Source organism: Bos taurus, chromosome 6 (assembly GCF_002263795.3).
Source record: "Bos taurus isolate L1 Dominette 01449 registration number 42190680 breed Hereford chromosome 6, ARS-UCD2.0, whole genome shotgun sequence".
Taxonomy (NCBI): Eukaryota; Metazoa; Chordata; class Mammalia; order Artiodactyla; family Bovidae; genus Bos; species Bos taurus.
The window spans coordinates 52,778,834-52,797,364 of record NC_037333.1 but is presented as its reverse complement, the minus strand read 5'-3'; positions in this window follow the sequence as shown (position 1 = coordinate 52,797,364).

Sequence of the window (18,531 nt, the reverse complement as noted above, 5' to 3'; positions counted from 1 at the left end):
CCCAGTGATTTTTTCTGTATATCCTCAAGTACCACATGTATTCCGAAACTCATTTCTATAGGCTATTGCATGCAGTATTACCACCATTATCATCCCCTTCTATACTACCACTTTCTGGGCACACACACATACACACATACATATATGTATATACATATACACATATGTACATACATATGTACACATATACATATATACATACATACATATACACACATATACATATATTGTTGATTCCATTTTTCTAGAGAACTGGGACTAACACAGGCCCTTTGTTGGATATAATAGGCAGAGTAATGGCCAACCAAAGATATTCATGTCTTAATTGCCAGAGCCTATAAATTTGGCAATCAGAATTTTGCATATATGATTAAGGATAGTGAGAGAGATGATTATTCTCTATTATCCAGGCAAATCCAGTGAAATCACGGGGCTCCTCACAAATACACAAAGAGGCAGGAGAATTAGAATTAAAGATGCAAATGTGATGACCAGAAGCAGATGTTGGAGTGATGTAGTTGTTGGCAGGTGCCCACAAGTTAAGAAATGCTGGTAACTTCTAGAAGCTGGAAAAGGCAGGGAAACAGCTCTTCATCTGGACCCTCTTGAAGGAATGTGGTTTTACCAACACTTTGATTTTAGCCCCATGAAATTCATTTCAGTTCTGACCTCCAGAACTATAAGATAATAAATTTTGTTGTTTCAAGATACTAAGCTTGTGCCAGTTTCTTACAGCAGCAAAATAATAATAATAATATGATAGAAATGCTGCAATAGTAGATGAGGATAAAAGCATGCAAAAAGGAAAGAAGGAAGTAAGGAAAAAAGGATGGAACTGAGAAGAGTATGAGACAAAGAACAAAGGATTAGTGAGAAAAAATGTTAGGTAAGAAGAGGACCAGGACAGACAGTACAAATCCCAGTGCTTGCCTTGGAGTAATAGCATTAGTTTCATAGAAGTTGGACTATTCTTTAATGATTTCAAAGTGCTTACAGATATCCCTGCACTTTTTTGAAGGTTAAAATCTTTTGGTATACTTAGCAAAAACTTAACAAGTTTTCATTTTCCACTATTGCTTCTTTGTTTAAAATATATTAATATTATATCTTCATTTTGATAATTCAACAATCAATATTGTTAAAAATCTCTTGCTGTAAAATATATTACAATTTGTATAATGACTTTATTTTGTATATAAGCCAGCATTTTCCTAAAATGTAAATAACATAAGACTGACATAGTTTTAATATGAACAATCTTATAATTTAAAATAAAAAGATGTATTTTCTCTATTTGTATATTTCTCAAGGACATTTCATTGTGTCACAGATAGTTCTAACTTATTGCTATTTTTGCTGTAGCTATTTATAAATTTTGAAATGTTTCAGCTCCATAAAATGTTGTGCCTGAGGAGTAGCATAATGTTAGTAATGATCCTTGTATTTTTCAACTTTCCATTTTTATAGTATTTTATCTGCTTATATTTTTAAGAAAAGTAGTTGAATGTTTTATTATATTATAACATTAAAACAAAGAAAAATCTCTGTTTATCTAATGCTCTTGAAAATTTATTTATGTCAAAGTCTGAAACTCAGATTAGTGCTATAGTTTTAAACACTATTTCCAAAGACTTCTTCAAAGTGGATGGAGAGAAATTCTTGTAATAAAGTCAGTAGACTGGTAAAGTGAAAGCAAGTGGAAATATATTATCACAGCAGGATTACAATAGAGAGATATTTACTATATATTTATTCTAAAAAGCTGATATTTTACAATATTTACATATTATATAGCAGGCAGTTTTGGTCTTGTGACATAAAGGGCAATGAAAATAACTGCGGGGAAGTTAAAATTTTCTTTCATTTTTTTTTCATGTTTTTCTTTTTTTTTTAATTTTATTTTATTTTTAAACTTTACAATATTGTATTAGTTCTGCAAAATATCGAAATGAATCCGCCACAGGTATACCTGTGTTCCCCATCCTGAACCCTCCTCCCTCCTCCGTCCCCATACCCTCCCTCTGGGTCATCCCAGTGCACCAGCCCCAAGCATCCAGCATCGTGCATCGAACCTGGACTGGCGACTCGTTTCATACATGATATTATACATGTTTCAATGCCATTCTCCCAAATCTCCCCACCCTCTCCCTCTCCCACAGAGTCCATAAGACTGATCTATACAATAGTGTCTCTTTTGCTGTCTCATACACAGGGTTATTGTTACCATCTTTCTAAATTCCATATATATGCGTTAGTATACTGTATTGGTGTTTTTCCTTCTGGCTTACTTCACTCTGTATAATAGGCTCCAGTTTCATCCACCTCATTAGAACTGATTCAAATGTATTCTTTTTAATGGCTGAGTAATACTCCATTGTGTATATGTACCACAGCTTTCTTATCCATTCATCTGCTGATGGGCATCTAGGTTGCTTCCATGTCCTGGCTATTATAGACAGTGCTGCGATGAACATTGGGGTACACATGTCTCTTTCCCTTCTGGTTTCCTCAGTGTGTATGCCCAGCAGTGGGATTTCTGGATCATAAGGCAGTTCTATTTCCAGTTTTTTAAGGAATCTCCACACTGTTCTCCATAGTGGCTGTACTAGTTTGAATTCCCACCAACAGTGTAAGAGGGTTCCCTTTTCTCCACACCCTCTCCAGTATTTATTGCTTGTAGACTTTTGGATCGCAGCCATTCTGACTGGCGTGAAATGATACCTCATAGTGGTTTTGATTTGCATTTCTCTGATAATGAGTGATGTTGAGCATCTTTTCATGTGTTTGTTAGCCATCTGTATGTCTTCTTTGGAGAAATGTCTATTTAGTTCTTTGGCCCATTTTTTGATTGGGTCATTTATTTTTCTGGAGTTGAGCTGTAGGAGTTGCTTGTATATTTTTGAGATTAGTTGTTTGTCAGTTGCTTCATTTGCTGTTATTTTCTCCCATTCTGAAGGCTGCCTTTTCACCTTGCTTATAGTTTCCTTTGTTGTGCAGAAGCTTTTAAGTTTAATTAGGTCCCATTTGTTTATTTTTGCTTTTATTTCCAATATTCTGGAGGTGGGTCATAGAGGATCCTGCTGTGATGTACATCAGAGAGTGTTTTGCCTATGTTCTCCTCTAGGAGTTTTATAGTTTCTGGTGTTAAGTTGAGATCTTTAATCCATTTTGAGTTTATTTTTGTGTATGGTGTTAGAAAGTGTTCTGGTTTCATTCTTTTACAAGTGGTTGACCAGATTTCCCAGCACCACTTGTTAAAGAGATTGTCTTTAATCCATTGTATATTCTTGCCTCCTTTGTCAAAGATAAGGTGTCCATATGTGCGTGGATTTATCTCTGGGCTTTCTATTTTGTTCCATTGATCAATATTTCTGTCTTTGTGCTAGTACCATACTGTCTTGATAACTGTGGCTTTGTAACAGAGCCTGAAGTCAGGTAGGTTGATTCCTCCAGTTCCATTCTTCTTTCTCAAGATCACTTTGGCTATTCAAGGTTTTTTGTTTTTCCATACAAATTGTGAAATTATTTGTTCTAGCTCTGTGACGAATACCGTTGGTAGCTTGATAGGGATTACATTGAATCTATAAATTGCTTTGGGTAGTATACTCATTTTCACTATATTGATTCTTCCAATCCATGAACATGGTATATTTCTCCATCTATTAGTGTCCTCTTTGATTTCTTTCACCAGTGTTTTATAGTTTTCTATATATAGGTCTTTAGTTTCTTTAGGTAGATATATTCCTAAGTATTTTATTCTTTCCGTTGCAATGGTGAATGGAATTGTTTCCTTAATTTCTCTTTCTGTTTTCTCATTGTTAGTGTATAGGAATGCAAGGGATTTCTGTGTGTTGATTTTATATCCTGCAACTTTACTATAGTCATTGATTAGTTCTAGTAATTTTCTGGTGGAGTCTTTAGGGTTTTCTATGTAGAGGATCATGTCATCTGCAAATAGTGAGAGTTTTACTTCTTCTTTTCCAATTTGGATTCCTTTTATTTCTTTTCTGCTCTGATTGCTGTGGCCAAAACTTCCAAAACTATGTTGAATAGTAATGGTGAAAGTGGGCACCCTTGTCTTGTTTCTGTCTTTAGAGGAAATGATTTCAATTTTTCACCATTGAGGATAATGTTTGCTGTGGGTTTGTCATATATAGCTTTTATTATGTTGGGGTATGTTCCTTCTATTCTTGCTTTCTGGAGAGTTTTTATCATAAATGGATGTTGAATTTTGTCAAAGGCTTTCTCTGCATCTATTGAGATAATCATATGTTTTTTATTTTTCAATTTGTTAAAGTGCTGTATTGCATTGATTGATTTGCAGTTATTGAAGAATCCTTGCATCCCTGGGATAAAGCCCACTTGGTCGTGCTGTAAGATCTTTTTAATGTGTTGTTGGATTTTGACTGCTAGAATTTTGTTAAGGATTTTTGCATCTATGTTCATCAGTGATATTAGCCTGTAGTTTTCTTTTTTTGTGGGATCTTTGTCAGGTTTTGGTATTAGGGTGATGGTGGCCTCATAGAATGTGTTTGGAAGTTTACCTTCCTCTGCAATTTTCTGAAAGAGTTTGAGCAGGATAGGTGTTAGCTCTTCTCTAAATTTTTGGCAGTATTCAGCTGTGAAGCCGTCTGGACCTGGGCTTTTGTTTGCTGGAAGATTTTTGATTACAGTTTCAATTTCCGTGCTTTTGATGGGTCTGTTAAGATTTTCTATTTCTTCCTGGTCAAGTTTTGGAAAGTTGTACTTTTCTAAGAATTTGTCCATTTCTTCCACTTTGTCCATTTTATTGGAATATAATTGTTGATAGTAGTCTCTTATGATCCTTGGTATTTCTGTGTTGTCTGTTGTGATCTCTCCATTTTCATTTCTAATTTATTGATTTGATTTTTTGCCCTTTGTTTCTTGATGAGTCTGGCTAATGGTTTGTCAATTTTATTTATCCTTTCAAAGAACCAGCTTTTGGCTTTGTTGATTTTTGCTATGGTCTCTTTTGTTTCTTTTGCATTTATTTCTGCCCTAATTTTTAAGATTTCTTTCCTTCTACTAACCCTGGGGTTCTTCATTTCTTCCTTTTCTAGTTGCTTTAGGTATAGGGTTAGGTTATTTATCTGACTTTTTTCTTGTTTCTTGAGGTATGCCTGTATTGCTATGAACTTTCCCCTTAGGACTGCTTTTAAAGTGTCTCATAGGTTTTGGGTTGTTGTGTTTTCATTTTCATTAGTTTCTATGCAAATTTTTATTTCTTTTTTGATTTCTTCTGTGATTTGTTGATTATTCGGCAGCATGTTGTTCAGCCTCCATATATTGGAATTTTTAATAGTTTTTCTCCTGTAATTGAGATCTAATCTTACTGCATTGTGGTCAGAAAAGATGCTTGGAATGATTTCTATTTTTTTGAATTTACCAAGGCTAGATTTATGGCCCAAGATGTGATCTATCCTGGAGAAGGTTCCATGTGCACTTAAGAAAAAAGGTGAAATTCATTGTTTGGGGATGAAATGTCCTATAGATATCAATTAGGTCTAACTGGTCTATTGTATCGTTTAATGTTTGTGTTTCCTTGTTAATTTTCTATTTAGTTGATCTATCCATAGGTGTGAGTGGGGTATTAAAGTCTCCCACTATTATTGTGTTATTGTTAATTTCTCCTTTCATACTTGTTAGCATTTGTCTTACATATTGTGGTGCTCCCATGTTGGGTGCATATATATTCATAATTGTTATATCTTCTTCTTGAATTGATCCTTTGATTATTATGTAGTGACCATCTTTGTCTCTTTTCACAGCCTTTGTTTTAAAGTCTATTTTATCTGATATGAGTATTGCTACTCCTGCTTTCTTTTGGTCCGTATTTGCATGGAAAAACTTTTTCCAGCCCTTCACTTTCAGTCTGTATGTGTCCCCTGTTTTGAGGTGGGTCTCTTGTAGACAACATATGTAGGGGTCTTGTTTTTGTATCCATTCAGCCAGTCTTTGTCTTTTGGTTGGGGCATTCAGCCCAATTTAAGGTAATTACTGATAAGTATGCTCCCGTTGCCATTTACTTTATTGTTTTGGGTTTGATTATATACACCGTTTTTGTGTTTCCTGTCTAGAGAATATCCTTTAGTATTTGTTGGAGAGCTGGTTTGGTGGTGCTGAATTCTCTCAGCTTTTGCTTGTCTGAAAAGCTTTTGATTTTTCCTTCATATTTGAGTGAGATCCTTGCTGGGTACAATAATCTGGGCTGTAGGTTATTTTCTTTCATCACTTTAAGTATGTCTTGCCATTCCCTCCTGGTTTGAAGAGTTTCTATTGAAAGATCAGCTGGTATCCTTATGGGAATTCCCTTGTGTGTTATTTGTTGTTTTTCCCTTGCTGCTTTTAATATTTGTTCTTTGTGTTTGATCTTTGTTAATTTGATTAATATGTGTCTTTGGGTGTTTCGCCTTGGATTTATCCTGTTTGGGACTCTCTGGGTTTCTTGGACTTGGGTGATTATTTCCTTCCCCATTTTAGGGAAGTTTTCAATTATTATCTCTTCAAGTATTTTCTCATGGTCTTTCTTTTTGTCTTCTTCTTCTGGGACCCCTATGATTCGAATGTTGTAGTGTTTAATATTGTCCTGGAGGTCTCTGAGATTGTCCTCATTTCTTTTAATTTGTTTTTCTTTTATCCTCTCTGATTCATTTATTTCTACCATTCTATCTTCTAATTCACTAATCCTATCTTCTGCCTCTGTTATTCTACTATTTGTTGCCTCCAGAGTGTTTTTAATTTCATTTATTGCATTGTTCATTATATATTGACTTTCTTTTATTTCTTCTAGGCCCTTGTTAAACCTTTCTTGCATCTTCTAAATCTTTGTCTCCAGGCTATTTATCTGTGATTCCATTTTGATTTCAAGATTTTGGATCAATTTCACTATCATTATTCAGAATTCTTTATCAGGTAGATTCCTTATCTCTTCCTCTTTTATTTGGTTTGGGGGGCATTTATCCTGTTCCTTTATCTGCTGGGTATTCCTCTGTCTCTTCATCTTGTTTAAATAGCTGAGTTTGGGGTGTCCTTTCTGTATTCTGGCAGTTTGTGGAGTTCTCTTTATTGTGGCGTTTCCTCGCTCTGTGTGGGTTTGTACAGGTGGCTTGTCAAGGTTTCTTGGTTAAGGAAGCTTGTGTCGGTGTTCTGGTGGGTGGAGCTGTATTTCTTCTCTCTGGAGTGCAATGAAATGTCCAGTAATGAGTTATGGGATGTCTATGGTTTTGGGGTGACTTTGGGCTGCCTGTATCTTGGAGCTCAGGGCTGTGTTCCTGGTTGCTGGAGAATTTGCTTGGTATGTCTTGCCCTGGAACTTGTTGGCCCTTGTGTGGTGCTTGGTTTCAGTGTCGGTATGGAGGCGTTTGATGAGCTCCTGGCGATTAATTTTCCTTGGAGTCAGGAGCTCCCTGGAGTCAGGGTTTGGACTTAAGCCTCCTGCTTCCAGTTATCGGTCTTATTTTTACAGTAGTTTCAAAGCTTCTCCTTCTATACAGCACCATTGATAAAACATCTACATTAAAGATGAAAAGTTTCTTTGTTCAGTCGTGCTGTGGGGAGGTAGGGAGGGATGCTGCAAACAAATAACACTGGCGTGTGCTTGCAGTGCCGCAGCCACACTGGGTCTGCCCCCTGTTCATGGCGCGTGTAGCCTCCCTGGCCACGCTGCTCAGGCTCTAGGCTGCTCCACCGGGAACCATCCGTGGCCGGCCCTGGGCTGCCTGCACTTCCCAGGTCCAAGCCGCTCAGGTTCAGGCACTCGGGTAGTCCTCAGAGGCGCAGACTCTCAGTTGGGCCTGCATTTTGTGCCCTTCCCAGATCCGAGCAGCTCAGGTGATGAGGTGTTTGGCGCGTGCGATTGCTGCGACTTATTGCCTCCCCGCCGCTGGTTATCTAGGTGTGCAACCGGCGCACCTTCTCAGGCAGATGTTGACCGTCCAGACCCCCAAGAAGTTTTAGTTAGCAAAGAAGCCTGCTTACAGTTTTATAGATAATGTCTCTCTGGGGCTGCGATTGTCCCCTTCCGGCTCTGGCTGCCTGTCACAGGAGGGGGATGGTCTGCCGCCGGCTATCTCTGTTCAGTCCTTTGTTCGTGCACGGGCCTGGCGGTGTCTTAGGTTAGGGCTGGCTTTTCGTGTGGTAGATATCCCACAGTCTGATTTGCTAGCCCAAATTATTTCGCTCAGATAGCACTCGGGGTATTCAGGCCAGATCCTTGCGATGCAGGCCGCGCCGCCCCTCCCTGCCCAGCCCCGCTTGCTGATGGTGGATGCAGGCGTCTGCGCTGCTTCTCTGCTGGGGGAGTTACCGTAGGGCTCGCAATGTGCGGGTTTTAATTGTTTATTTATTTTTCCTCCCTGTTATGTTGCCCTCTGTGCTTCCAAGGCTCGGCACAGATTCGGCAGTGAGAAGGTTTCCTGGTGTTTGGAAACCTCTCTCTTTTTAAGACTCCCTTCCCAGGACGGAACTCCATCCGTCCCTCTTTTGTCTCTTTTTTTGTCTTTTATTTTTTTTCCTACCTCCTTTCGAAGACTTGGGTTGCTTTTCTGGGTGCCTGATGTCCTCTGCTGGCATTCAGAAGTTGTTTTGTGGAATTTACTCGGCATTTAAATGTTCTTTTGATGAATTTGTCGGGGAGAAAGTGTTCTCCCTGTCCTACTCCTCCGCCATCTTAGCTCCTCCTCCCTAAAATTTTCTTAAAGAAGAGATTTTCTATTCCCAAACAGGAATTGCCTCTTATTTCTCCTCTTCTATTAACTATGCATGAAAGCAGCAATATCATCTAAAGTATAAAACTGGAAGATGTTGGTGGTCATCTGATATCAGATCTGTTATCAAATATAAGAATTTTCTTATTGCTCTCTTTAGACTAAGATCAAGTGAATAATATTCTCTTCTTTCCTTGCGCACGTAGACTTGTCATTAATTTTGGTCATCTTTCAGGCACATGGTAAGACAGTGCCTATTACCTCCTAGGAAGTTAGTTGTGACTGTGACTTACTGTGGCAAATAAGTAGTAATATGTGACTTCTAAACAGAAGCATTAAGAGCCAGTAAATGAGTTACTGCAGGTATCAATAAGGAAGCCCCCTGCAACCATATTATGGACACAGTAAGTTAAATGATAATCCATGTGTTGCTTATTATAGCAGCAAGTATGTTAGTATATCCAAAGAGAAACATACCTCAAATTCAGATAGTATTATGCTTACTGTTTCATAACATAGGTTACAATATCTTGAGAAACACTTCATATTCTCTCATACATTTACATATTGTGATTAGAGACACTGATTGCCACGTGTTCTATCTTTTCAATGATGTGTGTGTATATATATATATACACACATATATATATCATATAGCAACCGGCTTCCCTGGTAGCACAGGTGGTAAAGAATCCACCTGCAATGCAAAGACCTGGTTCAATTCCTGGGTCAGGAAGATCCCTGGAAAAGGGAGAGGCTACATGCTCCAGTATTCTTGGGCTTCCCTGGTGGCTCAGATGGTAAAGAATCTGCCTGAAATGCAGGAGACCTGGATTCAATCCTGGGATAGGAAAATCCACTGGAGGAGGGCAGCAACCTACTCCAGTATTTTTGCCTGGAGAATCCCCATGGTCAGAGGAGTCTGGTGGATGACAGTCTATGGAGTGGCAAAGAGTCAGACACAACTGAGCAACTAAGCACAGGTATAGCAACCAGTATTGGAAGATAGATACAGTGTGTCCCTTTGGGTCAAAGGCAGGGAAGCAGCTCTTTAGAAAGGATTCAAATCCTCTGACATTGGAGTTTAAATCAATTGTGAAGCAAAACTACTGCATGTGCAGTATGAACTGGCCACCTCTTTTTTATATTCATGGGAAGTACAGAGCTAAAAGAACCTAGGCAACAAGAATATTCATGCAAGTTGTGGTGCTGTGTGCAATAAAGTTCTCATCTCCTTACCCAGAAGTTTTGTATATTTTGCAAGCATCTGTGGCTAATTCATTAGTTAGAAATAGCCAAAATCTCAGACAATTTCAAAGTTATTGACTTAATAATAGCAATTTAAAAAAATGAGAATGCTTAAGTAAATTATGAAATTAATAAAAATATGATAAAAGCAAACCTAAAGCATGGGGTACTTTCATACAAACACTTCAGCATAGTGGTCCTCATAGGGCTTAGAAGTTTGTAAGTTCAGCAGAATGCATTACATACCATCTGATCAACCAATAGATGACTTAAGTAACTAAGATTTTCCCTCAAGAGGGAAGTAACTCAATTTTACAGTCTTAAGTTAACAACAAAATTTTAATTTCTCCATACAGTTTATGCATATGATTGTATGTGATTGTCTTACATTCACAAACATAATGATAAATCACAATATTGGGCGATTCCCTGGTGGCTCAGATGGTAAAGAGTCTGCTTACAATGCAGGAGACCAGGGTTCAATCCCTGGGTCAGGAAGATCCCCTGGAGAAGGAAATGGCAACCCACTCCAGTATTCTTGCCTGGAAAATCCCATGGATGGAGGAGGCTGGCAGGCTACAGTCCATGGGATTGCAAAGAGTCAGGCATAACCAAGTGACTTCACTTTCTTTCTTTCACAATATTTTGGTCCATGGACCACATTACAGATACTGTTTGTCTTGTGATAACAATAGTAACAAGAAAAGTCTAGAAAAAAGATTCTTATAGCCTTACTATACTGATTTTCCTCTTGTTGTTCAATCACAAAGTCATGTCCTACTCTTTGTGACCCCAGAGACTGCAGCACACCAGGTTCCCCTGTCATTCACGATCTCCCAGAGTTTGCTTAGATTCATGTCGATTGAGTCAGTGATGCCATCCAACCATTTCATTGTCAGCTACCCTCTCTCTTATTATCTTCAATCTTTCCCAGCATCAGAGTCTTTTCCAATGAGTCAGCTCTTCACATCAGGTGGCCAAAGTATTGGAGTTTCAGATTTAGCATCAGTACTTCCAATTAATATTCAGGGTTGATTTCCTTTAATGTTGACTTGTTTGATCTCCTGGCAATCCAAGGGACTCTCAAGAGTCTTCTCCAGCACCAGAGTTCAAAAGCATAAGTTCTTCAGTGCTCAGCCTTCTTATTGGTCCAACATTCACATCCATATATGACCATAGCTTTGACTATATAGACATTTGCTGGCAAAGCGATGTCTTGCTTTTTAATATGTTGTCTAACTTTGTCATAGCTTTCCTTTCAAGGAGCAGTTTCAAGGATAATCACTGTCCACAGTGATTTTGGAGACCAAGAAAATAAAATCTGTCACTTCATTCACTTTTTTCCCCATCTATTTGCCATGACGTGATGAAGCTGGATGCCCATCATAGTTTTCTGAATGTTAAGATTTAAGACAGTTTTTCCCACTATCCCCTTTCACCCTCATCAAGAGGCTCCTTAATTCCTTTTCCCTTTCCTTCCTTAGAGTGGTATCATGTGCATATCTGAACACATTGATATTTCTCCCAGCTATCTGAATCCAACTTGTGATTTATCCAGCCAAGCACTTCACATAATATACTCTGTATATAAGTTAAATAAGAAGGGTGACAATATACAGCTTTGTTGTACACTTTTCCAAATTCTGAACCAGTCCATTTTTCTATATCTGATTCTAACCCTTGTTTCTTGACCTGCCTACAACTTTCTCAGGTAACAGTTATGGTTGTCTGGAATTTTCCACAGTTTACTGTGATCCAGAGTCAAAGGGTTTAGTGCAGTCAATGAAGCAGAAGTAGAAGTTTATACTTCAGTAGAAGTTTATCTGGAATTCTCTTGCTCTCTCTAAGATCCAATAAATGTTAGTAATTTGATCTTGAGTCTCTATGCCTTTTCTAAATACAGCTTCTAAATCTGGAAATTCTCAATTCACATACTGCTGAAACCTAGCTTGAAGTATTTTGAACATAAACTTGCTAGCATGTGAAATGAGAGCAACTGTATGGTAGTTTAAATACTCTTTGGCATTGCCTTTCTTTGGGACTGCAATGAAAACTGACATCATCCAGTCCTGTGGCCACTGCTGAGTTTTTCAGATTTGCTGAAATATTGAGTGCAGCGCTTTGACAGCAACATCGTTTAGGAATTTAACTCAGCTGGAATTCTATCACTTCCCATAGCTTTGTCCATAGGAATGCTTCCTGAAGCCCAATTGACTTCACACTCCAGGATGTCTGCCTCTAGGTAAGTTACCACATCATCATGGTTTTCTGGGCCATTAAGACCTTTGTTGTATAGTTCTATGTATTCTTACCCCCTCTTCTGCTTCTGTCAGGTCCTTACCATTTCTGTCCTTTATTGCGCCCATCCTTGCAAGAAATTTTCCCTTGCTAACTCCAATTTTCTTGAAGCAATCTCTAGTCTTTCCCATTCTATTGTTTTCTTCTATTTTTTTTGCATTGTTCATTTAAGAGGGCCTTCTTAGCTCTCCTTGCTATTCTCTGGAACTCTGCATTTAGTTGAGTATGCCTTTCCCTTTCTCCCTTGCCTTTCACTTCTCTGCTTTTCACAGCTATTTGTAAAGTCTCTTCAGACAACCACTTTGCCTTTTTTGGGGATGATGATTTTGTTCACTGCCTCCTATATAGTGTTATGAACCTCTGTCCATAGTTCTTCAGGTACTCTGTCTACCAGACAATATCTAATGCCTTGAATCTATTTGTCATCTTGACTGTATAATCATAAGGGATTTGATTAAGGTCATATCTGGATGCCCTAATGGTTTTCCCTACTTTCTTCAATTTAAGCCTGAATTTTGCAACAAGGAGCTCACAATCTGAGCCACAGTCAGCTCCAGGTCTTGTTTTTGGTGACTTCTCCAACTTCAGCTGTGAGGATTATAATCATTCTGATTTTGGTATTGGCCATCTGGTGATGGCCATGTGTAGAGTCTTTCTATTATGCTGTTGGAAGAATGTGTTTTCTATGATCACTATGTTCTCTCAACAAAACTCTGTTAGGCTTTGCCCTACTTCATTGTTTATTCCAAGGTCAAACTTGTCTGTTACTCCAGATATCTCTTGACTTCCTACTTTTGCATTCCAATCCCCTATGATGAAAAGGACATCTGTTTTGGTATTAGCTATATAAGGTCTTGTAGTTCTTTATGGAACTGTTCAACTTTAACATTAGTGGTTTGGGTACAGACTTGGATTACCATTACATTGAATGGTTTGTCTCAGAAATGAACCCAGATCATTCTGTCATTTTTGAGATTGCACCCAAGTACTTCATTTCAAACTCTTTTGTTGACTATGAGGGCTACTCCATTTCTTCTAAGGGATTCTTGTCCACAGTTTGTAGGTATAATTTGCACATTTCCACTCATTTTAGTTCACTGATTCCTAAGATCTGCTCATACCTTCATTGAGTTATGCAAGTCCCTTTACCACAACAGGACTGTGATCCATGAAAGAGATGCTGATTTTAATACCTTCAAATTTTGATACTTAGTGTACAACACATTAATTAATTGACTGTTACTATTCAAGATTGTTAATACTGTTAAAACACATGGAAGGCTATCAGAATGGCCTCAAACTATTGTCTGGAAATTTAATGAAGTATGAATTGCAATGAAAACATTAATAAAGGTGATTGCTGGACTTTATAAAGCCTCTTCAAAATGTAAGTAATCTTTGCATATATTATTTAAAATATTCTTACAGTAAAACTGTGAACATCTATGAGATAGGTCACATAATTACTTTGGATAGTTGAACTATTATCATCTATGACCTTAGGTCAAGATGGCCAATATTTAACTGAAGAATTGAATCATTCTTTCCTTATCATCAACATTAAAATGAGTTTCCAAGTGAAAAATAAAGTGAAATGCTGCCTAAGATATGCAAGAATTGTGTACCATCCAAAGACTCAGCTACCAAATATCTAATAAAACTCTTCAGGAAGCCTTCAGTCTAGAGAGTGGTGGAGGGGACACAGAAGGATACAGAGCATCAGTCATTGAAAACAGTCCAAACTGCTTACCTTGTTGGGTAGTTATGACAAACAAGATTTTTAAAATATTTTTAGATTTAACACGGAAATTATAAAATTATGCATAACTCAAATCAGTAGCAACTTACCAAAGAGCAAAAGTGATGCATATATAAGTAGAACACACTGCATGACATGCACTGAATGATCTTCTCATTTATAAAGCCAACTTAATATTTTTTCTTCAAAAACAAAGATAGAAAATGTCTATGCAGTACAATGTGTAGATTCTACATTATTTCACAGCTCAATGCACCTAAGATTCTATATGCATTACTAGTATCCAAACTTGTGACCTAACGAATTTCACAGAATTTGCATCTAACTTATTTGAAACTTTGCCCATAAATGATTTTTTATACAAAGACGCAAATCCACTCAGAGCTGAATGCAGAGGCCAAGATTCTATTAAGAGTTTCTGCTTTCAGGTACAGTTTTCTCTGATGTTATTTTGCATTCTAAAAGAAACTCAAGTCATGACATGTAAATAAAGCTAGTAGCTATTTTCATTTTATTTCAATGGTTGGAATATTTCAAAGATCCTTTATATGAATTAGCAAGTGTTCTGAGGCTAAGTAATCCTGAAAAGTGACTAAGATGTTATCAAAGCTGTTTTCAGTGTTCTATTGGCTTTTCCATTTACCCTGTGCACTTTCTTGTAGGATGCAACTTTATTCCTATTTAGTTGTCAGTTTTATAAGTTATTCAGAAAATTGTAAGTAAATATTAAAGTCAATGCATTTAACAATATTTTTGGTTTCTGTGATTTAAATTGGTAGGTCTGCATTGGGATGGGGGTTGTGGAGTAACTGAATTTATTAAAGCAAAATTGAACATTTATGCTTCAAAGTATCATTATTCCAAATCATCAGTTCAGTTCAGTTGCTCAGTCATATCTGACTCTTTGCAAATCCATGGACTGCAGCACACATAGACTGCAGTCCACAAAATAAAATTTTGAAATTTTATTTCACAATTAAAAAGATTATATTAATGATGAAAGTTCATCCTGTAAATAAAAGGAATTAGTTAGTTCAGTTCAGGACATGATTTACAAACTCAGTCATGTCTGACTCTTTGACACCCCATGGACTGCAGCACACCAGGCCTCCCTGTCCATTGCCAACTCCCAGAGTTTACTAAAACTCAAACCTATTGAGTCAGTGATGCCATCCAATCACGTCATCCTCTGTCATCCACTTCTCTTCCCTTCAATCTCTCCCAGCATTAGGGTCTTCTATAATGAGTCATTTCTTCACATAAGATGGCCAAAGTATTGGAGTTTTGGCTTTATCATCAGTCCTTCCAATGAATATTCAGGACTGATTTCCTTTAGGATGGACTGATTGGATCTCCTTGCAGTCCAAGGAACTCTCAAGAATCTTCTCCAACACCACAGTTCAAAAGCATCAATTCTTTGGCGCTCAGCTTTCTTAACAGTCCAACTCTCACATCCATACATGACTACTGGAAAAACCATAACTTTGACTAGACAGACCTTTGTGGCAACATAATGTCTCTGCTTTTAAATATGCTACCTAGGTTGGTCATAACTTTCCTTCCAAGGAGTAAGCATCTTTTAATTTCATGGTTGCAATCACCATCTGCAATGATTTTGGAGCCCCCACAAAATAAAGTCTAACACTGTTTCCACTGTTTCCCCATCTATTTCCCATGAAGTGATGGGACCGGATGCCATGATCTTCGTTTTCTGAATGTGGAGCTTTAAGCCAACTTTTTCACTCTCCACTTTCACTTTCATCAAGAGGCTTTTTAGTTCCTCCTCACTTTCTGCCATAAGGGTGGTGTCATCTGCATATCTGAGGTTACTGATATTTCTCCCGGCAATCTTGATTCCAGCTTGTGCTTCTTCCAGCACAGCGTTTCTCATGATGTACTCTGCATAGAAGTTAAATAAGCAGGGTGACAATATACAGCCTTGACATACTTCCTTTCCTATTTGGAACCAGTCTGTTGTTCCATGTCCAGTCCTAACTGTTGCTTCCTAACCAGCATATAGGTTTCTCAAGAGACAGGTCAGGTGGTCTTGTATTCCCATCTCTTTCAGAATTTTCCACAGTATATTGAGATCCAAACAGTCAAAGGCTTTGGCATAGTCAAAAAAGCAGAAATAGATGTTTTTCTGGAACTCTTTTGCTTTTTCCATGATCTGCGGATGTTGGCAATTTAATCTCTCATTCCTTTGTCTGTTCTAAAACCAGCTTGAACATCTGGAAATTCATGGTTCACGTACTGCTGAAGCCTGGCTTGCAGAATTTTGAGCATTACTTTACTAGCGTGTGAGATGAGTGCAATTGTGCAGTAGTTTGAGTACTCTTTCGCATTGCCTTTCTTTGGGATTGGAATGAAAACTGACCTTTGCCAGTCCTCTTGCCACTGCTGAGTTTTCCAAATTTGCTGGCATATTGAGTGCAGCACTTTCACAGCAACATCTTCCAGGATTTGAAATAGCTCAACTGGAATTCCATCACTTCCACTAGCTTTGTTCGTCGTGATGCTTTCTAAGGCCCATTTGGGTTCAATTCCAGGATGTGTGGCTCTAGGTGAGTGATCACACCATCGTGATTATCTGGGTCATGAAGATCTTTTTTGTACAGTTCTTCTGTGTATTCTTGACACCTCTTCTTAATATCTTCTGCTTCTGTTAGGTCCATACCATTTCTGTCCTTTATTGAGCCCATCTTTGCATGAAATGTTCCCTTGGTATCTCTAATTTTCTTGAAGAGATCTCTAGTCTTTCCCATTCTGTTGTTTTCCTCTATTTCTTTGCATTGGTCGCTGAGGAAGGCTTTATCTCTCCTTGCTATTCTTTGGAACTCTGCATTCAGATGCTTATATCTTTCCTTTTCTCCTTTGCTTTTTGCTTCTCTTCTCTTCACAGATATTTGTAAGGCCTCCCCAGACAGCCATTTTGCTTTTTTGCATTTCTTTTCCATGAGGATTGTCTTGATCCCTGTCTCTGGTACGATATCACGAACTTCCGTCCATAGTTCATCAGGCACTCTATCTATCAGATCTAGTCCCTTATATCTATTTCTCACTTCCACTGTATAATCATAAGGAATTTGATTTAGGTCATACCTGAATGGTCTAGTGGTTTTCCCTACTTTTTTCAAGTTAATTCTGAATTGGCAATAAGGAGTTCATGATCTGAGCCACAGTCAGCTCCCAGTCTTGTTTTTGCTGACTGTATAGAGCTTCTCCATCTTTGGCTACAAAGAATATAATCAATCTGATTTCGGTGTTGACCATCTGGTGATGTCCATGTGTAGAGTCTTCTCTTGTGTTGTTAGAAGAGGGTGTTTGCTATGACCAGTGTATTCTCTTGGCAAAACTCTATTATCCTTTGCCCTGCTTCATTCCATAAGGCCTAATTGCAATCCCACTGCCTCGGTGAAGTAAAACAGTATCAATAAGCAGGTTTCTCTCTCTTCAATAAAGTGAAAGAAAAGCTGAGAAATACAGTATTTATAAAAAATTTCCCTTTATAATCAATATATGTTTCAGTTATTGTAATAATGTGAAATTTATCTTATTTTCAGATGGCTACACCCAGGTGATAGTTTTATCTAATTGAGAAAAATAATTTAATAAAACCCAATTTGTTATTTTCACTTTTTTATCCATAATATGAGGAAGAATAATAAAATTTTGGTTAGTGTTGTGTGTCTTCAGCTTATAAATGTCATTTTAATCAAAAGTATCTAACTACAAGAATATTTGAGGAGACATAGAGAATGATACCTACTCACAGGATGCCTATTATTTTGTAGAGCAGAAAAGATATGTAATGTAATATGCTTAAGAGTAAATGTTATGAGCACATTAGGATGATGCATATAATCCACTATGCAAGTTAAAAGAAAGAATGGATGATTTCTCATTACTATCAGCAGGGAGATCTTTAGGAATTGGTTGATTATATTAGCTTCTTGAAAGATAAAACTACTGATAGTCAATAATAAGTGAGAAAACACATGGATTTAGAAAAATATGAGGATTAGAGAAAAGCAATATTTCAATAAATAGCATGTGAAATTTTTACAGTGGGAAATAAGTCTTGGAAACAAGAGCCTGACCATAACTATCTTGAATATTGAATACATTACTTTACTCTCTTGGCAAAGTGAACCTTAAAGTTTCAATGGCAGATGTAGTTGATCTAAGAACAATATTGCAAACAACCTACTCTGATGGTGACCTGGGAGATTAAATGTGTTGATATATGTATAATGCTTATAGTTGTTTTATGATCACATACTGCTTTATTGCAAATTTATTAATTGTTTATTCAATATCCAGTTCAAAGCCTGGGTCAGGAAGATTCCCTGGAGGAGGGCATGGCAACCCAATCAAGTATTCTTGCCTAGAGAATCCCATGGACAGAGGAGCCTGGCGGGCTGCAGTCCATAGGGTCACAAAAAGTCTGACACAGCTGAAGAGACTGAGCACACATGCATGTCCACACCCTGTGTCTTG